Raw genomic sequence first — 26,801 nt, forward strand, 5'->3', positions numbered from 1 at the left:
AAAAAAATCATCGATAGTCAGAAATATTGAGAAAAATACCGTGACTAAACATCAATGCTGCTGAAATTCAGGGAACTGATCTTTTGTGTGTGTGTGCGTGCCACATGTAAGGTGAATTGTTATGAGCAGATGTTAATTTTGCAGTTGCTGCTTTCTGAAAGCTGGCATCTATGTGATTGTTGTTCTGGTCAAACTGTAATGTCTAGGCTTGTTTTCATCAGTCATGAAAAACTCCTATTTTCTCCATTCTCCTTCAACTCTATGAATATTAAGAGTGGAAGACACTTTCACCAGACGCCAGAAGCTTATGTCACTGTATTGATTCAACTTTTGTTTCCCCTGGGTCCAATACACAGAGGTTATCAATAACGTAGTAGTCTATTACTTAAAGTTTAATGCAGATTTAATTGGGGTTGAACATCAGCAGGTACAGTGCAAGAGGTGCAGGGCTGCTTTGTTCCATGCTAAATGAAAAAGATTCAAACCAAATACTGTTGGGCGTATGGCATACCTTGTAATTTATGTGGAGACATTACCTGCAGATAGCTTGGTATCTGGGACCTCTGTTTTTTGTGTATTTGTCTCAGTGTGTGGCAACATATGATCCAAACTCCTGGGGTCACAAAGCATATGGATGACTTGTTGCTGAAATCTAGGGCTCTAATATAGTGGAGGATCAAGATACTACTGTCTGCTCTGTCTTAAATGGATGTGTTGTGGTTTCAGTTTTTTTGTACAAGTATTGTTTTTGGTTTTTTTAAACAAAGGGAAAACATCCCTTTCCTTAATTGTTAGCTTTGCAGAACTTAAGCCTTAAAATAATCCAGGAAGCCTTTTGTTATATAAATATACTCATCTTCCAACTTGGCACTGTATGTGCTTGGTATAGCTGCTTGCTGAATTCTCTTTTAAATTCAGACTTCATTGGCTTTGAAAGAGAAACACGATGTTACTTTTATATAGCACTTAATGATTCTGACGATGGCAGCTCTCTGGACTCAGAGAGCAAAGCAAACACACTGATTGCTGTATAATGGCAGTGTAGCAGTGGCTATTTAAAGGCAACAGTGTCATGTAAAGCAGTGGTTTATGGATGGCATTCAATTTCTTTATCTTTTAATAACTTTTGTTTAAGCTTGTTACTGCCAGGTATGCTTACATCTATCAAATTTAACTCCATGGGAACAGAGCCTCAGCAAACGCGGAATCTTTAAAAAATATTTTTGCCTAAGTTGCTTGTTCGGAAATAAATGTGTTTGAATACAGCGAGGGCTTGGAATGGTTAAAATTAAAATCCAGTGCAGACTACTCAGTAGTTTAACAGTCACTGAGATTTTCAGCCATCAGATTTCCCAACTAAATGGGCAACAGTTGGCTAGAGCAGGTGTTTAAAAAAACCTGCAAAAACCCAACACCACCACCCTGTGAAATGCCAAATGCATGGGAGAGGATCTCCATTAAAAGCGGTGACTGGCTTCTGGGTGTTGTCTTGTATGTGTAAAAGCACCTTTGGGGAAATCTATTAATCATGTATGTAACTGAATGTGAATTTAGAGTTTTTCTGCGTCCTCTATAGGACATGAGCTCGTTGTGACACTGACTTTTTAAGTAATACCTTTGTTGCTAGGACTGCCCACGTTTGAAGTTGCGGATGACTGACTGAGGAGGTGATTTGGCAGGTTAAAGCCCAGTGCTGCCTTTATTCACCTGCACGCAATAGGCAACACCTTTTACAGCAACACCTGGCCAACCTGCTGCTGGTTTTACCCTTACTCTCTGGGGAAGCGTAGGCATCCTTCTCAGCTCCTGTTTGACCCCTCCCTGCTAATCTCCCCCTCCACCCTGACATTTTCCAGATGCATGTGAGCTGCCTGTAGAAGTGGGAATTGCAAGTGGATGTTGTAGGATCTGAATAGGTGGTTTTGGTACAAACACAGTCTACAGGTTGTGCTATAGAAGTGGGGAGGATAAAGAGTGAATCCATGCAGTCCCCTGGGAGTAACTGAATCCGGTCTGTGGTCTGATGTGCTGCTGCTGCTTCCCCCCATGTTAATGGAGCAATCGTGTACCGAGAGAGGAGTGAGGAGTCCAGGGAGGGAAGTGATGGTGTAACATCTCAGGCACTTATCCAAAGCCGAAGATTTAATTGAATTCTGGAGCAGACATTGCATGTTCCCTGGGATCAGTTTGTTCGGATCGATCAGATTTGTCTCTGGTAGATTTCCTAGCCATTCCTGCTTATTAAATAGCTTGGCTGGTTCTTGGTAAGTGGGTAGCCTAAAGCAGGTTGCTGTTGGTAGTTTTGCACTTGTCTCCTATTTCATTTTCCCTGAGACAAGTAGCTGCTCCCCTGTTTCTTGGAAAAGGCAAAGCAAGTGCTAGCAGGAAATGGCTGCAGTTAATGAAAATAGGTTGTACCTGCTGCTGCTGAATCCTTAATCCAAAGAGGGAATCTTCCTTCTACAGATTTGTTTGTTTGTCAGCAGAATTAGCAAATGACTGTTCCTGTGTCCTGAGGCTGGCACTGACTGACCTTGAGATTGATTCATAGTTTATGGGCCCAAGTAATAGGATTTCCAATAAGGGTGTGCTCAGCAGTTTTTGCTTGTGTTCAAAGAGAAAATGGGGTTTCCATCTTGCTTTGCACCCCCTTTGCTTGTGTTCCTTTTTGCTTTGCATTAATTTTTACTACTTGGCTCTCGTGTACGTGAGGTTTCAGTTAAAGCTTGAGGGCTAATGCCATCCCAGCTCCTTTCAAGTATCACATCATCTACCTGAGACATCTGGTATGGGACAGGGCACCTACAAGTACCAGACCTTTTGATAGCAACTAGCATGCTCTGCTTGGGTTCAAGTGCTTGAAGAATGAATGTAAATAATACAGTTTTTATCTGAAAGGCAGTTACTGCTTTGAAGTAAGGCAGGGCTCCTTTGCAATTTTTTTTTTTGTTTCCTTTGAAGGCTGAACAGCCAGTGGTAAACTCAGGGCTGCTGTGAGTGACTGTTCCTGTAGCTCTTAGCATGCAGTTAAAACATCAGCTATTATGTTGAAGTGCAAGTGTCACTTTGTGCTGAAGTCATGCTGGAAATAGTTTAAAATGTCTTATTTATTTGGATTCACAAGGGGAATGCCATCTTGCTGATCTCTAATCTTGTTTTTCTTGCTGGTTTATGTCTGTGTTCTTTGCATTCAGCAAACCTGTATTCAAAAGGTGCTGAAGCATTTAATGAATCTGGACATCCTCTTAGACTGCAACCCAGGAGACATAGCCTCTGAGGGTGATACTTCTGGTTTTTGTACCTTTTGGGAACCTGCATTAATCAGTTATTTTTCCCCCAACTTTGGTCGTTAGATGGATCCAACAGGCTATGTTCCCATGTTGAATTAAACCCTATTAAATAGCTCTCTCTTATTGGATAAGTATTGCCTAATTCGTTCATTATTTTAATGACAGCCATAGTTGTTTAAAATTATTCCATGGTTTTGCAGTTTTATTATTCCACAGGTGATATGGTTATTGGGATTCTTGCAGATTCTTGCACAAGATGCTTTTTTCAGTTCATTTGTTAAATGTTTTTCTCTGTTCTCATAGATTTGTTTTCAAGATATATTAAAACAAAAGCGTTTTTTTTTTCCCTGGCCTGTGTTCCACCTTCCTCTGATGTCCTTGTTTCCAGTGAATAGTTGAAAGGCTGTGAGCAACTGTTTTGACAGATTTCCGTGTACTACTTACTTAGGGAGGTGAAATGTTACATCTAATATATTTTTGCTCTGTGGTGATAAACACGAAGCAAAGGATGGGTAGAGCATTTGTTATTAAAATGGTGAGGGACTTTACAGTCCCAACAGTGGATGTCTGCTCTGTCAGAGTCCTCTGTGACTGTCCCAACTGTTCAAATCATGTGTGCATCTAGGTTACATGTAAGCAGGCTTAAATATCATCTTGTCTAGAGCATGTTCCTACCTTTAGGGTCCTCCCTGTTCTTTTCTGCATTGTGGAGCTTCATTGCAGGTGTCTCCAGACACTGATGCATTGTGATGTCCCCCAAGCTTTACTAATAATGTTGTGGAAAGCTTGTGTAAATATAGCCTTGGGAGCCCCTGAGCTATCTGGCACATCTTGAGAGGTGAGTGGCAGAAAAGGTAAGGAACATGCTTTGCACGAATGCTGTTTTTGTTATTAAGATATGTTAACTGTGCTTACAAGGTTGCTTCAGATGTTTCGTGAATGTTGTTGCTGGTCCAAATTAGACTGATGCCCTCAGCCTGATGCAGCTACTTGTGTCTGCCCCTGCCAAAGATCTGCATGGTCTATGGCTGATAGCATATCCGCCTTGCCATAGTACTGGTTTGTCAAACTTTGTCAGCCCCCAAAATAATAATCTTGCCAGCAGCAGATGCGAAATCAAACACTGTAGGCAAGGCAGAGGTAGGCTAACAGGTCTGGGCATAGACAGGGACAGCATGCGTGTCTCCTGGAACCAACTGTAGCACTTGACTTGCTCTTCCTCTTGATGTTTTATTTTTACCCTGAGTTTTGGTCTTTAGTGAAGTTTCTCTGGGAAGGCAGCTGAATACCAAGAATGCAAAGGTACTGCCTCCAGTTTGCAATGACAGTTTTTACTGATCCTGTTTAAAGTCCCCAGACAGTTGATCTGGCAAACTTGCTGCTAAATGGATGATCTAATTCCCAGTGAATGCTGTGATCATACATTTCCCTAGATCACAGAGATTATTTGAAAACTGGTGTGTATTCCTCAAGCTGTCAGTTGTCTTTCAGCATCCTCATTGTGCTTTTTCATCTTTAAATGCTTGTGCTGAAGCTCAAATAAACTTACCTGTCAGCAGTTATGAGGATGTCTCTTCGCATCTCCAGCTGCTCCTTAATCATAGCTGTACCTGGCAGTTTAAAAGCTGTTTACAAAGCAGATAAGGCAAGTAGCTATGTCGTAGCTGCTATTTCCCTAATGACTTTTCTCATACTCCAGTAATGTCCAGCACAAGGTTGTGTTTGTACTTTGTGAGGATCTTGGCTGCTCAAAGCCAACGTGTTAGCTTTCTGTTCATAACCCCGAAGGAGTAGTGTGCATCTATCGAAGCAGGACAGCTCTGGCCTGAAATCACTGCTAGCTCTGAAGTATCACCTACTGGTTAGGTGTCAGACTTGTTAGCAAGGTGTTAACATCATGGAGCCAAGGCTGGATTCTTTAAGTGCATTGACTTGCTCTGGTTTTAGAGCAATGGTTGCACTGGTAAATTCCATGCAGGATCCTGAGATACTTAATCACAAATATTATAATCACAAAACTGCAAGTGGTGCATGAAAATACACTGACTTTGCCCACTCCCTCTAGATTTTCTCAAAGCATTCTGTTGAGAAACTCTGTTTTATGATGAATAGACAGCTCCCTCATCAAATTTTAATGATGTTATCTATGGTGAATGCTATCTTAAAATTATGAGATAAAGGAGTACCACCAGGATAAAGAGCTTAAAATTTTTGTGACTCTTGGCTACATTCGGCAGGATTTAGTTTTACAGAATATATATAAGGCAGTATTTTAGCTCTTATTTACACAGCTGAAGCAGCCAGTATGAAAGTGAGCTTATTTCTGTGCGTAGGGGGAAATACATTGTGTACTCAGCTTCACAACTCAAATGCGCCACTGTTTGCACACAGCATTGCTTAGCCAAAAGTCAAGGGGGCACCAGCAGATGGTCATTATTTGTATGTCTCCACTGTAAAGCAGTGCCTTAATTAGGAAACTTTATTCTGAGCCTCCTTCCCCTGTGCAATGAGTATTACTAACTTCTAGTTCAGACCAAAATCAAAACTTTACCTCTTAAATTAATGATTTCTGGGCTTGTCATCTTAAAATTCCAGGGAGACCAAACACAGGGTTGCTGTTACAAGTTGCTAATTCAAGAGCTCTTGTGTTGATCATCTTATGATGACATGATACCTGCAGTGCTGTGAGTTGACCAGTCTTAAATAGGTGTAGTTGGGTGCTCTGTAGTTTGGCATGATGTATGGTTGTCCTAAAAACAGTGTTTCAAGAGAAGTGCCACCCTCTGAGCATGGTGTGAGGTACCACTGCTGGCCTGGCACCAAGCTGTCAGCCTATTGCTCCTGTAACATTATGTACCACGTGTGTCAGGGTGAAAGCAAGAAAAAGGAGCTCCACTCTGCAGTTTCTGGCACATCAGTCAGTTTTCTGCAAATTTGTCCCCCTCTGAAGGGGAAAAACAACCATGGTGTAGTTTTACTGGATTTTCAGTTGTCGTCTTGAGTATCTGCAATGGCAGTAGGGAGGCCCAGAGGCTGAGATGAAAATGTGGGTAGAGCTGAGCTTGGAACAAAAAGTGTACAGGAGGAATTCAGGATAAGGGAGATTTTTGATAGTTAGAACTGTTATGACTAACACTTGTTGCTTTGGGGGAGTCAGAAAGGCTTCAAGACAAGAAGCGCCTAAACAAATTTACAAGGACAACATTTGATCTTAGAAGAAGCAGATGTACAGAACCATAAAGACATGGAACTGCAGAGCGAAACACTAAACCGGAACAGACTATCCCTCAAGGACGATATATATGTAATCTCAGACCTGAGTTTGTGCGAAAGCAAAAGTTAACTAGTGGACACAGTGAGGAAGAATATAGCCTTCATCCAGAGACCCCTGACGACCACCCAGAGACACCACCAACAGGCATGCGCAAAGGACATTTGCATGTGATAGAGTTCTTGGTAAATAATGAATATGTATGTCTTTTCTCAGAAAACTAGTGAATATGTATATCGATCTTGTATAAATTATGCAACTAATGCTGTGTGGGCGTGTATATTAGGAGTGATCCCCGTGCGCCTAGCGCTGCAATAAAGAATACCTGCTTAATAGTCGTTCAGACTATTGAGTCCTCATTTTGGCTTTTCATGGCATCGGTTTCAAGGGGGAGTGGAGGGTCAGTGACCATGTGGTAACACCCTACCATCCGTGGCTTTTCTGTCTGCCGCTTTGGAGAATGATTGCATATCCTTTAATACCCACCTTTGCAAACTGTCTTATTACTCTTTTCCTGTCCTCACCCTCATTTGGCTTAATTTCATGCGGATGAGAAGTGGACATTGGAGGAAAGTGATGCTGGCAGCTGAAATCTTACTATTCGAAAGAGGCAGCATGAACTCTTGCACCAAAAGATACACATTAGATACTGGTGAAACAGCCGAGACCTTTCAGGATGGTGATCCATTTGGTGAACAGTTGGACAAGGTTGCATGGGTATTGCAAGATTTGATACCTTGTTGTAAGGAGATCTCTGTGTCAGAATCTCATGCGAGTGGGCATGTGTCTCTGTTTAGGAGTGCATACTGGGTTGGCAGAAGGGTGTCCCTGTACAGGATGAAAACTGGATGGAGAAATGATCTAGAAAGGAGTGGCTCACTGGAAGAAAGAAGGGAACAGAGCATTGAACAACCTGAATGCCTGGGGAGTAGCCTCCAGCAAAGGAGTGCTGTTTCACAGATCACATTCGTGTAACTTGAATTTTACAAGTGAGAACTCTTTTGAAAACTGGAATTCTAGGTGGAGTACCCAAGAAAGCCTGTTCCTGGACCTGCTGATTTTCTTTCTTCTCAAGGTGTGGGGTGTTGGATGCTCACCTGAGTGAAAACCCGGTTATCACAAGCAAAATTAGTCCATCCTTCCTGTGTATTCCAACCAGCATCCAAAACTGTGTAGTAGGAGTACCTGGCAGGTTGTCCCAAGAACAGCTTTATTTTTACCCCACAGTCTTCCAGTGGGTGAGTCTAAAGACTTAGAAGATTGTTTCTTTAAGTGAACTTACATAAAGAGCAAATTTTTGTCTGCGTCCTGCTGCTGCTTGCTTGTATGAGATGTATCATCCCTGCAAAACTCATGCTAAATCTGAAGTTCTTTCTCTGTACCTTTGTAATCCCATTGTCAGTAAAATGCCTGCCTAAGGATATTTTCTTAATGTTTCTGCAGTGATTCTTCAGTTGTAGCTGGAAAATTCTTCTGTTCAGCCAGTGGTAATTTGGGGTGGAGTGAAAATGTACACTTTAAAGCAAGTCTGTATTGTCAGCCTGTGTTGGGAGGAGTTTGAGGAGTTGAAAACTGGGGGGTGGGAAATCATCTTAGTACCGGGCAGGAATTTTAGGATACAGTTCTGCCCTTTGTTATTGTGATTATTAATGACACAGTGTTGGGTACTCTGTTTCCACATGAAGAAAGGAAACAAGCATGTGTCAAGCATTGGTGAGGTGTCAGGAAGGAATCTGGTACGTGGTGCAAGGTCAATGACATTGTAAACCAGTAATAGGTTACTAATAAAAAAGCAGGTGGTTTTTTTTTTTCCCCTGTGCACCTTGCTAGAAGTCATTTTGCTGGTACTGCATCAGGAAATAATAAATAAAGGTACCAAAGTGTGTGTGTATATATATTATTTACTTATGTATTTTCAAAGCCCAAGCATCTGGAGATGGATGTTCTACTTGTTTCATATGGAGCCCGTGGGTTCTGAATTCAGGCTTGCCAGCTCTGGATGTGAGATCCATGCTCCTGTCTCCTTCTGTCCCCTTCCTCCCTGTCTTTTGGCATCAGCACCAGCAGGGCACTGGTACTTTTGCTCCTTCTTCTCCAGGACTTGCTGTGATGAGGTGCCATCAGATGTGTTGTGTGCTGAGCAGCTCTTAGAGCAGGCCCGAGCAGCGGTGCAGAGTGGGGATCAATTATATGTCCAAGGCAAGGGGATGCTGCTCTGCCTCTCTGAGTAGAAACGAGGGTTGGGGGTGCTTTGGAAAAGCATGGCGAACCCTGGGCTGGGACATAGAAAAGAAACAGGTGGTTCCCAAGCTGTGCCTGCGTGGCAGAAGGTGAGTGCTTTTGCAGAGGGAAGTGAGAGGATGGAGGAAGGCTTCCTCAAGCACAGACAGGGATGTGATTAATGCCTTGCTCAGCTGCTCTGGTTGAAATGAAGTTTTGGAAGTAGCCATTGTGAAAGACTGAGATTCCTGCACTTCCAAGGCCCTTTCCTGTCTTTAAAACCTAATATGTGTTTGTCCAACACTGGCATGATGCAAAAACATTAGTTTTGGGGGTTCTGCTCTTTGGAGGCTTTTTTTCTGAATTTGGAGATTGACTTTACAGCTATTTTCAGTGCATCGAAGTAGTGAATGTTATTGGGGGGGAGCAGAGTAACAACAAGCTACTGTAAAAAAAAAAAACAAACAAACCCAAAACAAACCACAAAACACACCACAAAAAACCCCACCCCAACCAAACAACCAAAAATGAAACTCCATGTCTCGAATGCCAGCTGGTCCTCCATGTCCAAAAAGAAGAAGGTTCAGCAAAGGATTATGCAGGTAATCGAAGGCACAGGAGGGTAATAAACTTTGACTCTTCTGCATGGAGGAGAAATGATCGTGAGCGGAGGAAGTGAGAAGAGGAATGTTATGCAAAGCGTGAGCAGAGGATGCCTGTATCCAGGCTCTCCCCATTCAAAAAAAATAGTGTCAAATAAAACAAGGAAGCAACAAGCCTAAAACAAGGGAAAGTTTTTTTTTTTCTTCCGGTAATGTTGTTTTTCTTTTGGTGGTACACAGTTATGCCGTGGTATTCCCTGCTGCAGAATATTTCTGAAGGTAGGAGATTCAAAGGAGGCTGGATACAACCTAGCCATGGCTATTAAAGACAGCATCTCCTGGCTCAGGGAATGGTTATTAAAGCAGTGTTTTGAAGAAGGTGACACCATCTGTGTTAAACTTGTTGCAGAAATGTGAAACTTCATTTTATAAGTAAGTAATAAATAATACTTGGTTGTTTTCAAATGCCCTGTCATATAGATGTGTACTCACGTAGGGGCTACAAGTTGGAGTAGCAGATTAAATGTGGGATTTCTTGGCTTCTGTATTTCATATTTTTGGTAGCTAATGGGAAACAGGCACATAATGGCAAACGATTCAGGTGATAAAAAGTTGGTGTTTAAGAGCAGATTATAGCAGCAGTTGTCTTGGATGATTTGCTTTGTTACTTTACCAAAGTTTTGCAATCTGGACTAATAGGAGAGTGCTAATGGCTGGGTAGGTTGGAGTGGCAACTTGCCAGCTGGTGTCTGGGATACTGATCGGGTTACTGTGATGCATTGGAGACAGACAGGCTTCAGTATTTCCTGCAAGCTCATTTTCCAGTGTGACATGAAGTTTTGGGTAGAGCTGAAACTCTGGGATTGCACCATGTAAGTTACTGGGGCCGCTTGCAGGGTGAAGGTTCTCACACTGTACATCAACCTTCACTACAGAGAGGTGGTTTGCTTGGCTGGTGTATGAAAGGACCGAATTTCCCTGTAGATTTTGGTGCTCAGCAGCATGTGGGTATTAGGAGGCCTTGGGAGGTGGAGAAGGATGGAGGTGGAATAATGTCCTTCGAATCAGAGCTGTTTTGACATGCTAGAAAGAAATTGCCAGCTGTGAAAAGGTGGTGGTGGTGGAAATCAAACATTGAACCGCTGTATGATTTTGTGTAGAGAAGAAACACTTGGAGCAGGAGATGTTCAAAAACTTATACTGGACTGAGTGGGGTAAAAATCAAAGTATAGGTAAGCGTGTGGTGGGGTCAGCTCACGCGCGACACACACAGGGCAGCTTCACAGCGGTGCGCTGCTGAACAGTGATACCTTGAAAATGAAAAGAGAGTCTTGGTTCAGTGGGCTCCATTCCAAGACATGGATTGGGTGACCTCCATGATAACTTTGAGAGTAAATTCAAAGTGATTTATTCCTCTTCTGATCTTTCTTCAACTCTGACGGCTTGTGTCTATTGCTGTGAAGTGGCTGCCTCTGTATTTATGAGCAAGGTGGAAACTACTGACCTGCTCTGCTGCCTCTGAAAGGTAAGCGGTGGCTCTTACTGAAAATAGGGTAGTATTTCTGAACGTGCTTGGACTAAATTTATTGTAAGGAGCCAAAAATTGTAGATGATGACTGTTGGAAGGGAAAGCATACATTTATTGCACAATGGCAAAAGACTTACAGGCAGATAGTTTGGTTTATAGATAAATATTGCTTGCCTGCATTTCCATACTCATAAGCAGTTAGCAAATTGGATATAAAAGCCTACACTTTGCTATAATCTAGAGACCTTTTTACATTTTTTTTTTTTTTCCTATCCCATCTGCTGAGTTCTTCACTCATGGCTGAGATACGTCACGTGGTGCCAAGAGAAGTGATGCATCTTGGTATCCCATGGTAACTCTCCCTTTCCTTTGTTTTTAGCTCATTTGCTTCGCTACCAGATAGAATAACCTGACTGGGGGATTAGTTTTGCTTTGCTCACAAATAGATGAAAGTTAGGATGTAGTATTTTCACTCAAACTATTTGCAGAGGGTAACCCAAGCTGTCCTTTATTAAAAAAAATCAAACAAAAAACCCACAAAAACCCAACACCTCCCCCCCCAAATTAAACCAAACAAAAAGCCACAAAAACAAGAAACAAAACCCCCCACAACAAAACACACACACACAAAACCTCCACCCCCCAAAAAACCAATACCCTCACCAAACCAAGTAGACTAGAAGCTCCCACCCTAACTTCTCAACATGCAGGAAGCATCAGTTGGGGCTTTTATTCTTTGTTTGCCATTTGGAATATTGAAGCTTGTCTGAGAAGTTTTTGCAAACCACAAGTAGATATCCTGCAAGCATCGGTTGGGCTGAGAGGCAAAATTCTCACCAAAGCTAAATTTGCAATTCAGGTGTTGCAGTTCACACAGGCTTTGCTGCTGGAGACTTGTTAGGTGATGCTTTTTTTTCTTCTTTTCTCCTCTTCCCCCCACCCCCACCCCAGTAGTTTTTTAACCTCTGATTGTTATACGCAGTTCCTGGCTGCACCTCAATTAGAAATGTCTGATATATCTCCTGAGACGAGCTCTTGGGAGAGCTTATCTTTGCATTCAGGTATGCTGATATTCTTTAGAAATCTGATTATTTTTTAAAAATGTCACTTAAACTCATTTTCTATTCTATGCCTAAATATCCACTCCTAGCTTTGTTGTATTAAAGCAGTAGTGGTACGATTTGGTCAGCCTGAAGATCAAGGCTGCAAATACAGTAGCTCCTCGCCTAATTTAAACAGTGGGTATAGTCTTTGCAGTTGTACATGAGTACTCTGTTTCCAAACTCTTCTGGGCACTTTTTCTAAGTGCCTTCAAGCACAGCTAGTACAAATAATCCTGCTAAAGCAAAGTCAGTCTGGCTAAACTTTGCCCTGCTGATTCCCCCCTCCCCCCCTTCTTTAGGGGAGGGAACAGGTTTCAGAAACCTGATTTATTCTTGGGGTGGGGGTGGGGGGCAGGGAAGGGTGGTTTTGCTCCCATGTAGTTCACATGTGCCGGAGGAGACTGTGGTGAAGTTTTGCAGCGTGGCAGGATTTGCATTTGCTGTTGCCACAGCTACAAGTGAGCCTGCAGCATTTCAGTTCCCTTAGCGGAGGGACAGAGCTGGAGTTTCCAGAGTTAAGGTACCAGTACGCAGAGGTTACTCATTTTGGTGTGTCCAACTGATTTTTGGATGAGAGAGGATTGCAACTGTGGTGTTTGCGTGGGGAGGCATAGAGATGTAGTCAAGCAATTTTTGGCTTCCTGGATTTGGGGCAATTGACCTGCACTATGTTTGCTTTTAACTGGCTGCTAAGCTGTCATCTGATATACAACATCCGTACAGGCACCTGGGTGTTTGGAGGTATCGCAAGACTTCGCTGGTATGCACAGGCACTGTCTTCTGTAGCTGTGCCAAAGCTGGGTATGTATCTCTGTTTGCTCTGAACAGGTATTTATTACAAAGCACTGCTCTTACTGTAAGGGGACTGAATTGCCTTCTGTTTGATTCTTGGTTACGTGCAGTGCTAACGTGAGCTATGTGTTTGCATCAAGAGCGCTGCATGGTTAAATCCAAACAATAGGCTTCTTGTGGCAACTGAAAGTGGTGGGGGGAAAAAAATCCTTCTTCTGTAATTACAGGAAAAAGGCAAGCCTGTTTGTAGTAGGAATCAGCAAGAGTTTATTAAGTCATACTTGACGTTTTTTTCCCCTGCATTTTCTGCATAGATTATGATGATTTAAGCATAAATTACTTGAGCAGAAAAAGCACTTGGCCTATCTTTTAGTTACTGATTGCAGTAGCTTTGACTTAACAGTATAAAGAAACGCTGTACCTTTCTGAGGATGACAGTGTGTGCGAGAACTATTTTATTTTGAGAGAGCTTTTGTGCATGTCTATGAGCATATCTGCTGAGCAAACTCCTCCGCTTACAAAACACTTCTAACAAAAAAGCTAAAATTAAGGGTGCGTTCAGTAGAACCTGCTGGTGGTAGATTTTTAGCCCAGTCAGCACCAAAAAACAGTCTCTCTGCTTTTTGGTGTGGTTTTGTGCTCTTGTTGACCTTGCAATTGCTAGTTGGAAGCAGAGAGAGATCAGGAACCCTTCCCAAACAGGCCAGGCTTTCGTGGCTGTAGAGGAGAAGGAATTGTGCCAAAGGAAAAGATCTGAGCTTGCGGTGTGCTGAAGAAAAAGAGCAGTGGTAATACAAGTGTGATGTGCGAAGCTGCTGTAATGTAAATAGTATGAACTGTATGCAGCCGGTGACTGTTGGAAAACAAAAGCAAGTGTCAAAAGAAAGGTTAGGAGTTTAAAGTCCACAACTAAATATTATTAAAACAAATAATAGCAAGTTTGCCTCTGAGGATAGAAAATCGTACCTACATTCAGAGGCAGGTGGGTTAATATCCTTTGAAGATGGGAATATTTGTGTGGACGTAGGTTTGATGTCAGAGAACAGCTACCCTGTAACCAGCTGTTTGCCATTTTAATAATTTTAAGTAAGCGTGGAATATTTAATAAGTAGGTAAGGTAATTGGATTATACCTTCATCCAGATAAGATTAAAAACCATCAGCTACCTTGCAAGTCAAGGTTGTTCTTTTCCCCAACTCGTCTGTGCCTTTCACGTCCAGCATTTCCTGCTGCTTACACTAATCAGCCTGTGATTGCTTTTACATGCGAAACTGCTCACTCTTAGTCTGTCTTGAAAATGGTAAACAATAAGATATTTCCCCTATATTGCCCTATGCAATATACTGATATGCCACTGGTAAAAAGTGTGTGGATACAAGGTGCTCACCTGAGGAAACCGGAGGTTGCAGCAATAGTCAGAAAAGTTGGAGCTGGGGAGAAGAGGACTACTGTGTGGCAAATTCTGTTAATACAGGGACCTTAGATGCAGTTTCTCACTTAAATTTGAAATGTTGTGAGCAGGTGGCACTTCCCCCCCCCCAAATAGCTGTAACTTGCCATGTAGGTAACTTATAACTGGCATCATGTCGAACAATATAGGCTCGTTTACAGATTTTATTATTGCACTTCATTGGTACTGTACAGGTTTTGAATCACTATGTGAGAAAGTGCTTTTGTATTGATGATGTACTTAAGTTTTTGCTGTGTTGTGAACGTCTGTCTGCTGTAGCTTTTTATTTTTGGAGCTATGGGTTTGTATGTTTGTTTTTTTTTTTTTTTAAATAGGGGAGGGAAGAAACCCTCAAAACAAAACAAGTTTTGTCCTCAGTGACCAAACTGCAGCTCTGACACACAGGGAAGACAAGGTCTTACGCCAGCACAGATGGGAAATGAGGTCTTTAGGTGCTGCGCTTAGCCTATGCTAACATTCTCTTTCTGGGGAGAATTGCCATGGTCTCCTCCCTTGTTTAGGAAATACTGTCAGCAGGAAACGCCCAGAGCAGAGGGGTCAGCTCTGTCAGCATTAGCATCTTGTGGGGTGGTTCCCTAGGGTAGTGTCACTGTGGGTGCTGGGAGCAGCTGCGAAATCGGGAATAGTATGCGGTGCCCTTGGGTTTCGAGATGTCCAAGTCATGGGTACCACTGTATCCTATTGTGTGGTCCTGTAGATCTGCCTCTGAGTATGTCTGGTGTCTCTGAGTTCGAGTCTAGCTATAAAATGGCTGTGTAAAGATCCCACAGGGATCTGTAAGCTCCCATGCTTCTTATACTCTCCTTGTGCACTGTTCAACACCTTGAAGGTAGCCAGGGAGGGGATGGTGTAGGGCACCTAGATTAGAAAGGCAGAGGGCTGCCCATCACCTTTTGGAGTATTGAGTCAAGGAGAGGACTTCTTTGGACCCAGACAGGCAGGGATGATTTTTCCAGAGAACAAGCCTTTTTCTGAGCTGTAGGTTAAGTGGAAAAGCAAGTCCTCACATGGGCATCATCTGCCATCACTTTGCCTTCACGTGCACCCTGAAGACTTGCAATAGGGGAATTTAGCTTTTATTTTACAAGGAATTTTACCTGTTCACGTAGCAGGTAGAACAAAACAAGTAGCAGCTGATATAACAGGCAGCATATCTGGCTCAAAACTGAAAAGTCTGACTTCAGAAGGTATAGAAAGAAGCATCATTCAGCTTATGGGACTCCCATCAGTCTGTGGTGAGCTTGTAGGGGTGGAGAGGAAAGCCAAAATAAGGATGTGTTACTTGGACTGATGATAATTCGGAAGAAAGGGAGACTGTAGGCTATAGTATGGCTAAGAATGCCAGAGTTGTGAGACCCAAGAATATTGCTTCTCACTGCTTTTTTTGTTTGGACACAATTGGCCAAGGGATAAAGGTAAATGCTGATGTGGTCAGAATTACTGGGGAAAGCCTTTTGGCAACAGCAGGGTACTATACACAAGTGAGATGTATCCTTGCAGGCAGCTGCTTGCCCCAGGGACTGTCCAATTTTGTGTGGTTTTGGTTTTTTAGGTATTTTTTTGGGTTGTAGGGTTTTTTTTTCTCCCATTGGCCTCATAACTATCCAAAACCCATGCCTGGGATGTCTGTGTTGCACCTAAGGAATTACCTTTGTGGGGAGGAAAATAAAGAGCACCATCCAGTCTGCCATCCAGTAGACGTACATCTTTTCCAGCATCTGTGCTTCTTCCTGGAGATCTTGGACTAGTTCTAGTCCATGGTAAGACCTCACATACCACCGTGAGGGGCATCTGCAGGTAATGCCAGCTACACAGAAAGTCTGTCCTGAAGCTGGTGCTATGAACATTGGCCAGTCTGGTCTGCACAGAGTAGGGCTTGGGCAGTTGCAGTTTTATGGTCTGTTCTGCTGGTTGAAGTGGAAGGAGGGGCCTGGACAGGAAAATTATTGTTCAACCACAATTTTGTATCTGGTTTTGATGCATGAAGATGCAATTAAGGCTTGAGGAAAAGCTTTTTGAACACTTCTGGAGAGCTTGGATGGATGAAACATCTCTGCAGGGACTGACAGAGCCTGCATCAGCTTGGAGATATTTACTCTGAAAAGTTATACCAAGTGTACTGGTGTGGGGTATTCCCCTGTATTCCTAGAGTCCCACAGCGTTCAACATGGAAAGGCAAAGAAATAGGGGTTTCTGCTCCTCAGTGTGGATTATAATACTGGTGAAGTATTTGTATTAGAAACTGTTATTTCCCATGGGAATCCATGTCTCCTTCCTTTCTTGCACAATGTGGTCAGACATTGTGGTGTAATTTAATGCTTCCAGTACAAGTAGTTAAAAAGTGATTTAAAAAACAAAACAAAAACCCAAAACAATACACAAAACCAAACTAAACAAAAAAAACACAACATAAAAACCCCTGAAACTCAGAATTACTTTTGAAATAGCCCAGGCACGAGAGAATCTGTTCAAGGATTATTTGGTCTCTTGAGTTTTGGTCTTTTTTTGTTGGTTCTAAAAACGTGCAGAGGTTAAAATTAGAATGGCAACCACTAATAAACATTTACCAGTGAATTTTCTGCAGTCAGCCTTCATTTAGCACTGAAAGCCGTGGAAAGCTGTAGTCCATTTTTGGATGCTGGCGACAAACCAGGTAAGCACAGCTTCTCCACATGGTACCGGGGAGCACAGTACATCTTGTTAGGTTTTTACACTTTTTTACTGTTTTATTTTAGAGGTGCATGATGGCTGTGGAAACTTGAATTTTCCTTTACTTAGTCATGTGGCAAATATGGTCTTCTGCTGTATTAACAGTGAGAGCAACTAAGCAGTGCAGTGACTTACAGAGGCTTATGGTGAATATCTTGATATTGCAAGCAATCAATAAATAATGTAGGTCTCTTCTGCCAAAATCTTCTCGAGTTTATAACATCATTGATCACAGAAAGTCCCGTAGCCTTTCTTACCCAGGAGAAAAAGCTACTGTCTGTCTTACACCATGCAACAGGACAGCATGACTATCTAAGGAAGTAACGCAGTTATTTTTGTCAGTAGGTGAATGATCCAAAACTATAGCAAGGTTCCTGTTGGGTGGGTTTACAATGAAAAGGCTGGCTATGCTATGTTGGTTTTATGTTCATCATTTGTGCACTCAGTGCTGGTATAAGGAGGTTCCCTGTGCATGAACATACACTTTTCTGAATTGGGACCACTCAGAAAATACATGTCAGGGGACAGGATGTAGCTGCTTCAGCTGGAGCCTGGATATTGCATATCTGCATCTTTGGGGCAGGATGGACTCCTGTCTCCCTCTTGACTGCTAATACTGTTTCCATATATAGCTCTCAGTATGTGTGTGCGTGTGCACCTATGTCTTTGGTTTTTTTCCTCAGGGGAAATGGAGTTTGGGGGTGCCACCCATGATACCACTGAAACTTCAGCAAAATGTTTGTTATTCTGGTACCAGCAACAGCATAGGCTGCTTCAATGGGTGGATCTAACAAACCGGTAATGTGCTGGACATCCCAGTATCTCCTGTTTGTTTTGCAGAGCAACTGCTGTGTCTGAATGCTAGATGCAGTCTTCTGGTGTCTCAGGGCTTAATGTGATGCTCATAGAGGAGCCGCTCTATTACTGTGGAAGGCACCTGGCTTTGTAAGCAGGTTAGCAGGTACAAAACCTTTCTGGCTGGACCCAAGTGTTGCATTAATCAGTAAGTAGCCCTGCAACCTCCTGCATGGTAGTCCTTAGAATTAATATGAGCTACTCTTTACCTAAATAGAGTGCAAAGAGTATCAAAAAGATGAAACACAAATGTAGAGCTTGGTGTTACCAGCCTTCAGGCAAGAAAACATGCTTCTGTTCATGAAAGCAGCTCATGGCAGTATTATATATAAATAGCAGTCCCTCTCTGAGGCTTCTCCCCATTGCCTGCAGATTAATTGGATGGCTTCCTAGTGGTGGTGACCACTAACAGCGAGATTAAGCAGCAGGTTAATTGACTGGGAGTAACCAAGAGTGGTCTGATTATGGAGGACAACCTGTCTTCGCTCTTTGGCAAGGGAAATGGAGTTTGGGGGTGCTACCCTGGTTTGAGAACCAAAACCCCTGATTTAACTAAATGCCAGTGCCACTGCACATTATAAAAGCAGAGTTGCTAATGCTTTTATGGCAGTGAGGAGATGAGTTAGGCTGTAATTAGCAGCCTCTCTTTTTCCTTGCAAGTCTGGAGAGGATTCTGTAGTTATTTCTGTGTTTAGTTAGTTCTGCTTTATTGGTTTTAATTCAGTATGAAACAGTAGCTTATACTGCCCAAGAGAGGAGGACTGTATAAATGGGGTTTCTTGCATGCTAAGAGTGCTGCAAGTATAAAGAAACTGACCCCTTAGCCTCACTAGGATGAGTTGCTTTGATGTTTTGAGATGCTGGTCTAATTTTCATGTTCACAGCTGTGGGATTTTTAAAGACAAAACTTTAGGAGAGCTGAGAATCTGAGGCCTCATTAAGACTAGGAGATCAGTGCAGTGAATTTATGTAGTTTCAGGGCTGTCTCTTTGTGCATCTGTTGCACTGTACTAAAATCTAGCTTGGCAGCTACAAATGGAAGAGTCCCTAAAAACCTTCCCTAGCTCCAGTATGAAATGTGGTATTGCTTAGAGCAACAGACCCTGCCAGAAAATGTACCTTGGACCTAGCTTCAGAGCTAGCCCACCTTGGAGCAGGGGCTGGACTAGCTAACCCCAGAAGACATGTGACACTCTGTGGGTCTCAGCACTGGACACGAGGCTAACGCTGAAGAATATGCATGGCAAGAAGCCAGAATTGTGGATGGCCTTAAATTCCCTGTGACCATACACGTGCAGCAAGTCAGTTTAAAAATCGTAGTGTTTTCTTTTTTTGCTGCAAATGCTGTGGCCACAAATGTGACAGCTGTCACGGTACATCTTAGCTGCGCTCTCCTCCCTGCTCTGCCCCCAGTGTACTTGCTCTATTTGCAAAGAGCGGAAAAGGAGGAGGAGGTGTGCTAAACTAGAACCAGTCAAGACAAATGCGCTAACGGTGGGATAGAAACATGTTTTACCTTGAGCTTTTGTATAAAAATCTGAATTCCCTGTGGAGACTTCCCTGTTCCTGAAGAGGGCGAAATCTTAGTAGATAGGATCAGCTTTGTACTTGTCTGTTACTGATGACCTGCACTGGCCTCTTTTTGCTAGCCTACCTCCAGCTGTGGGAACAGGGAATGTTGGAGATTTAAAGAAATTACAACTTTAATTTATCTCTTGGCCTTAAACCAAAAATCTTTAGGACTTCTTTTATACCAGCAAGAAGTAGATATCTGCCAAGTCAGTGAAGATTTTACATGGTAAACCTAGAGGGTATCCACACGTGACTCTTCTTGCTTTGTTATAAAAGAGGAGAATCATCCTCTGGTTTTCAGAGGTGATGCACTTGTGGAGCTGAGGGGTTTTTCTATAAAGAATTCATCAAAAAGGTGATGTTAAAGGGAAAAAAAAAAAAAAGACAGGGATAGCAAAACTTGAGGGAGATGGAGACTGTAAGAGAGATTTAAGGAATCTGATGATAGACTGCAGTCTGATGCAAAACCTCCTGACTGGTCTGTTAATGTTCCCAGTCTTTGACCCTTGTGTCACACTGAGAAAGCAGTGTTTGAGTCAAACCATAGCAAAGACAAGCTAGCAACACTGGAAACTGAATCTCAACCTCAAGAGTGAGGTATGGCATGTTAGTTGTCTCCTGCTGAGCTGGTGTGTGATCACAGAACTGCAGAATGGCAGGGGCTGGAAGGGCCCTCTGGAGCTCACCCTGTCCCACCCCTGCTGGAGCAGGCACCCCCAGAGCAGGGGCACAGGGCCGCGTCCAGGCAGGGTGTGAATGTCTCCAGGGAAGGGACCCCACAGCCTCTCTGGGCAGCCTGTGCCCCTGCTCTGGCACCCGCACAGGGAGGTTTCCTAGCACAGAGCTGGTTTCCTAGGACCATGTCCAGTTGGGTTTTAAGTATCTCCAAGGATGGAGGCTCCAGACCTCTCTGGGCAACCTGGTGCAGTGTTCAACCCCCCTCAGAGTAAAAGAGGCATTTCTATACATTGATTAAAACCCCACGAGCCTTCTCTTCTCCCAGTTGAATAGTCCCAGCTCTCTCACCCTTTCCTCCAGTCCCTTAGTCATCTTAGTGGACATTTGCCGGACTCTGTCCAGTATGTCCATGTCTCTCTTGCACTGAGGAGCCCAGAACTGGATCCAGCGCTCCAGGGGTAGTTTCACCAGTACTAAGCAGAGGGGAAGGATCACCTCCCTCAGCCTGCTGGCCACACTCCCCCTAATGCAGCCCTGCAAGTGCAGTCAGACCTCCCGCCTGTTCCCCATGCTGTGTGTAGTGGTGCAGGGGCACCACAGAGAGGCACCCAAGGGTGTTGAGTTCCCAGAAATTGTATGCCAGCTTTGCCCATGACACCCTGCAGGCACTTCCTTATCTGCATACAGGCCTTCAGGTGTGTGAGTGAGGTGGCTTTCCTGAAGCTTAGCTGGACATGCAAAAATGTGTGTGAACTGCCAGGATGGCAGTCTTTCCCAAGTAGAAACAGCACGTCTTCTGGCAAAAGCCAGGAATATATGAGGAAACTCCCTGTTGTTGGATGGATGCAGTATTTATCTTGGATTGTTCAACCTGGCTCTAGTGTCTGAGTCAACATTGTACATGTAGTTTTATCTTCCCCTACTTGTCTTTCCTAATGTAACTGAATGTCTACAGAAGGGCTGTATTTCTCCTTCTCCTCTGGTGTGTGTCTATATAAATATATATCTCTATATCTATATGTATATATATCTCCTGTGACGTTGGAGGAGTGTTGGCTTAGATGGAGAGTTTTCTTCCAAAGCAAAACAGAAACCGAACGTGCGAGGTAAAGTGTTCCTTTCTTGTCCTCTTAGGGAGAAGGGTGGCCTGAAGAGTGATAGAAGATTATTACCTGGGAAAGATGGGAAGCCTGTGAAGGTAGATGGCCTTTTTTTTGTTTAACTAACCCAGTAACAAACACCCCCACATGAACTTTTAATTATGGGATTGTATTGGGGGCAGAGGTGTTAAACATTGGGGCAGTAGTTTAGAAAGGATCTGTGAAACAAGTTGATTAAAGCCTTTAGGTCTGAGGACAGTGGTTCCTTATTAATGCAGCAAGTGGTTCCTTATTAATGCATGCACAGCATCAGCACTGGGGGATTGCTTGTCCCCCCGCTCATCCATTTGAGAACTGCTTCAGCAAACTTAAAATGGCAGCAATTTGCATAGGTGATACAGAGGGGCTTTTCTTCTCTCCCCACCAAATACTGTTATCGCACTTTCTAAACAATTAAGAGCTGTGGCTTCTCAAAAACTTTCCAAGACTATTCCATTTTTATTGCGCTCAGTTGAAATCTAAAATAACAAATTTGGATGAAAATGCTGAAAAGGTGTAGACTGAATTGTCTGTATTGTGCTGGTAGGGTAGTCTGCAAAATGAGGCTGTTTTACTTTTGGTTTAAGTTCAGGTTTCCTGAGGTCTGAAGCTACATTTCCTGCTTTTTGCTGTTTGTGAGCTGGAGAAGACACAGAAAATAATGCTTCAAGGCTTGCGGTTTCGTAAACGCACACTGTGAAGCTGAGCATGCTTGAGCACTGTATTTTTTTTGCAGAAATGCCAATCACCAAGTAAATCTAATAGTACTGTGTAAATGAACAGGGCAAGTCCACCTCTTTAGAAGGCTCAAGTATTTACCTTTACCTTTTTGTTCTCCCTGTTAGATATTTTAAACTCCTTACAGACTGCATTTTTGTGAAGTGTAATTGCAGGGGTAAAAGCTCAGACAGTGATTTTTGCCAAATACAAAGTTTAACGGTCAACGGGAGGTCTGTGGAAATACTGTTCTGGATTGGTCCTCTTTGATGTGGGTAGGGAAGAAACTAATCTCTTCTTACTCTTAAGATATCATAGCCCGCAGCACAATAATATCCAAATAATGTCATCCTTTGGGAGTAGTTAAGACTGATCTTTTAAAAGAAATGGGCAGTTCCTTTGACTCAAGTTTCTGAGAGGACAGGAAGGATGGTGTTGTCTACAGCGTCTGTCCCACCCAGCTCACGCAGAAACAGCTCCAGTTATTTCTGGCTTTGGATAATCCACCACCAGTAACTGAGAGCAGGGGTATCATGCAGACGGATTCCACTTGTCTGTTCTTTGATCATACAGGGACTTCCAGGATCAATACCGAGTTCAGAATGGCGTGATGGCTTCCTGTGTGGGTTTTGGAAAGATCTATGTAGTCTTTTTTTGTGGCTGGTGTCAAGAACAGAAATTCAAGTGTGAATGTGGTATGCACCAGCTAAAGTGTATTTGATGCATGCCAGAGGAAAGATATTTGGCCGTGGCTTGATTTAGTAATTACTGCTCTGTGTGTGCTACAGCATAGTATATTTGCAGTGTAAATATACTGAGTGTTTTTTAGTATTGAGAGAGCTCCTAGTAGTTTCTCTAGAAAGGCTATATTTAGGCCGTAGACATACCCTTGGTCATTAAAATTAACTGTATCAATAGGAAGTGAGTTGAAACGAAACCTGCTACTTAGTTGCAAATCAAATCTACGCACATTCATCCTTCTAAAATACATTACTTGCTAAGAAATTTAGAAATTGATACACATGGAGTCTTATCTGATGTGGATGGATGCTACACTTAAGCAGAACTCAAAATGTGCCAGAAAACAGAGGCTTCAGCTTCTGCCTGGGGTGCACAATGCCATTTGTGGTCAAAGCTGCTGCGACTTGGCTTCAGTGGGGGCAGGATGAACTTCTCTGGGTTCCTGTTAAAGTTAGTTCTCGACATTGTAGTCAACAACACAAATTCAGGTGCTTGTAGGGAAGTGTACGTGTAAGAAATATCATGAATTGGGATTTCAGTAAATGCTGAATTTTTGGGGAGATGTGTGCTAGGAAGAGAGTTTTAATTGTCCTAGTGGAAGGACCAGGCTGCCACTTTCAGTGCTTACACAGAACTGATGCTTGTACTTCCTATAGGAATAAATTGGACTACAGAAAACTACTGCCCAGTCTGTAAGTGTGTGCAGCACCAAAGGGAAAACCCATAAGTGAATCAAAGGTCCCATCTTTAAACAAGCAGACTGAAGTAGAAGGTAGTGCTGGTGTTTCCTAATTGTTGATGTAACAGAATCTCTAATATTTTCCATGTTTATACCTTGGCTTATTTTGCATCCTGTGATCATACCCTTTTCTTCTGCAGCACAGGAGGTGCTTCCCTCAGGAAGTATTAAACTCTTGGCTTGTGGGACAGACAAGCCTCCTGGGCCTGGAGCACAAAGCTTGTGCTAAGCAGCAAGCACTTAGGTCTTCATCCTTCCTCTCGCTTCTCATATGCATCACAGTGGTCAAGGTTATAAATACGAAGTCTAACAGGTCAGCACCTGAAAATAGGGACTGGGAACATTTTTATCACACTTTGATCATTGGTAGATGTATAAGTAAAATTAGATTTTGAGTTATACCAAAACCAACACACGCCTGTGGTGGCATTGCTGTATGTTCCCCCCTTTTTTGGGAGGAGTGTAAAGGGGCTTTTAAACACATTTCCTCAGTAACCTCTTTGAGCCTTTAGTGATTAATGGCTCAGGCTTCCTGAGCGTCATTTCATCTTCACTGCTCTGAATTCATCTGGTCACCCTTTGAACCCAGGTAAACTCGTGGCACTTGCCGTGTGGAGGAAGTCACAAGGAAAGGATGTATGTTGTGATGATGGAATTGCATGGCTCATCTGTGTGTAACGCGGTGATAACACTGGCTGTGCCAACACAGGATGCTGGGATTACAACACCCTGCAGTCCTCACAAATAGCTCCTTATCACTTTTGTTGCATTGTTCCCTTTGCCCTTGGGATGGAGGAAATGGATATTTGAAGCCCTTATTTGCAGTATTAATCTACGTCATGCTTATTAATGAGTTAAGGCATTGGATAGGTGGGTATGTCTGCGTCAGTGCCGTTTAACCTGTGAATATTTACTTGCAGTTATGTAGGGAAAAAAGGGAGCTGGAGGCAGTGATTAATTGATAATTGACTTGGGTTTCGTCTTCAGAGTCTTTGAGTTGGGTAAATGTCATTCTGGGTCTGCTACCTGGGTATGAGAGAGAAGACACGCACTGCATGAACAGCAGGTGTGGGTCATGTGTTCGAGGTAGTTAACTGTCCCACTGAGGTGCCACAAAAATATATTGCAAATGAAGGAGCTGGATTTCTCTGTGGTTTGTATTCTGTGTGACTCTATGGTGTGCAAACAAATACTCAGGAAGTGGAGACTGGGTAAATTTATCTTTAACAGGAAAAAGCCCCTTCCATCCCCAGGGGCCCTGGTGTTGACTTCTAGCAGGAAAGAGATAATGTATTAATGCTCGCTTGGGGGAGGGGGGTTTGTTGGCTTTGCTTTTGGTTTTTTGTTTTGTTTAGGGGTTTTTAATTGTTTTTTAAGATGCTAATTTTGCTTGTACTGAAGTGTTGGTCTTTCAGATTAATAAGAAACTCCTTTGAAGGGCAAGAGATAGCATCAGCAGAGCATGAAGTTGGTGTTTGCAGAAGGGTGCAGTGCTGCTGCTGAAGAATAGAGGAAATGGAGGAAATAGCCAAGACTCTCATGTCTCTGCCCCTCCTTGGCATAGAGATCAGCGTTAGTACAATTTTAAGCCTCACTGTTTTAACAGAGGGATCGCTGAGCAGGCCTACAAGCAGGTGGTACCGCATGTTATTGAAATGTGAATTTGGTATAAGCTCTTTTTTTCTGAAAGAAAAAGCATTTGCCTTGCAGTGCTCTGCGTAAGCCCAAGTATCGACATTTTGGGTCCCTTTATACATAATGAATGAGTGACTTGCTATATCCAGCCAGCCATACTTAAAAAAATTGAGGGTATTTTCCTAGAAGTTTCTTGATGATAGCAGCAGGTGGTATTTAGTAAACAGTAGCTCAGATTCTTTCTAAGGACTACCATGCAGGCCAACTTGATCTGTCAAAGGCTTTAAAGAAGCCAGAGTACCTGATACGTGCCAAACTACTGGTATAGAAAACAAGCAGCATTGTAGCAAGATATGGGGCAAACAACAAAGGAATTAACTGTTTGATGGAAAAAATCAATGGTACTACCAGTCTGTGTCCCATTACAGTATTTCTTAAGGAAACAATCTGTTGCCTGTAAACAGAGGCCTTTGGGTTGAAATTTTGGGTTTGGAAGAAATAAAACCAAATTGACATTCTTAGGTGGTGACTTCTTTAGCTGGGAGGTTTTGACACACCTGAGTAATGAGACTTCTCGGAAGTAAAAATAAGTGGATAAGAAAATAGGAGTGGCTCTTCATGAGCTGGGAGCACTATAGCTGGATGTGGGATTCAGTCATGTGTGAAAACGCCCTGCCGTGTGAAAAATGTCCTTCTGGTTGAGTCAGTGAGTTTGAAAAGAGTGTCTTGTTTCTATTTTTCTCTTCTATGGAGTGCTTCACTCCTCTAGGTTAAAATGTGACTGCAGTTGTATTAAACACTTGCTTCGAACTGGGTGTCTGATTGCACATCTCCCATATGAAAGTGAATTACAGTAGCACAGTGTGCCACCTTGTTTTTCTCTGCTCTCACCTCTAGAGAGGTGCTGAGCATTAGACTCAGCAGAGCAATCATAGAATCGTAGAGTCATTAAGGTTGGAAAAGACCTCTAAGATTGAGTACAACCATTACCCCAAACCCCCAGGCCTCTTAAACCATGTCCCAGAGTGCCATGTCTACATGTCTACATGGTGTGGAGGCTTGCTTTGTTGGCAGCAAGAGCTCCTGTGTCCTGGCGGACCTCCAGAACGCGTGGGGATCCCACTGGTGTTTCTGTCGTCCTTTTTACACCTTTCAGTCATGACGAGTGCACAGGGACACACACGTGTGTGTGTGTGTGATCGTCCCTCAGAGCTGTTGCAACATGGTGGGGTCTTGTGACTGTGGTCGGACGCAGAAGGGGAATGAACTGAGAGCTGCCCAGGAGCAGGTCAGCCAGCCAAAGCTTTGGGAGGCTGCAAAACTGATGCAAGGTCAAAGTACACCAGGTGTTCAAATACACCACCACAAAATATTTCTTAGTTCGCTTCTGAAGGAGGAGCAGGGGCTGTTTTCAGCTGAGTTTCCAGAAGCCACTGGTTTGCTGTCAGGTTGTGTGATCATCCTCTTTGCAAGTGATTTAAAATACACTTCTGTTCTTGCACACGTGCTCAAGCAAAAGATGCTGAAATTAGCTCCTTTGTTGCAGGAAAGATTTGGTTTGGTGGGTTTTTTTTTTCCAGGTAACTTGGTTCAACTTAAAAGCAGGTTGAGCTTTTTATAGGAAAAGAAAGAGAAGTGTTGTTTCCTCCAGACATTACTCTGAGTCACATGTTGTATGACACAGCATTCCTCTCTGGAAACTTAATTGCTGGAACTGATGAGTACATCAGTAATCCAGA

The 26,801-nt window shown here is 43.0% G+C and overlaps 1 protein-coding gene across 10 annotated transcripts in view; it reads left to right on the forward strand.

The window, feature by feature from the left end:
* The window catches only part of SGMS1 (sphingomyelin synthase 1), a 97,444-nt gene that overhangs the window by 29,502 nt on the left and 41,141 nt on the right, over nt 1-26,801 (forward strand). For 2 of the 10 annotated variants that reach the window (XM_064464555.1, XM_064464563.1), the window contains exon 3: nt 21,226-21,289. The exons of 6 other annotated variants lie outside the window; for them this stretch is intronic. The gene's annotated coding sequence lies outside the window, so the exon portion shown is untranslated. Of the gene's footprint in view, nt 1-12,435; nt 12,535-12,646; nt 12,816-21,225; nt 21,290-26,801 lie in introns of those variants that run through there. 2 more of the 10 variants (XM_064464561.1, XM_064464560.1) reach the window with 2 other exon arrangements.

Source organism: Phalacrocorax carbo, chromosome 13 (assembly GCF_963921805.1).
Source record: "Phalacrocorax carbo chromosome 13, bPhaCar2.1, whole genome shotgun sequence".
Taxonomy (NCBI): domain Eukaryota; kingdom Metazoa; phylum Chordata; class Aves; order Suliformes; family Phalacrocoracidae; genus Phalacrocorax; species Phalacrocorax carbo.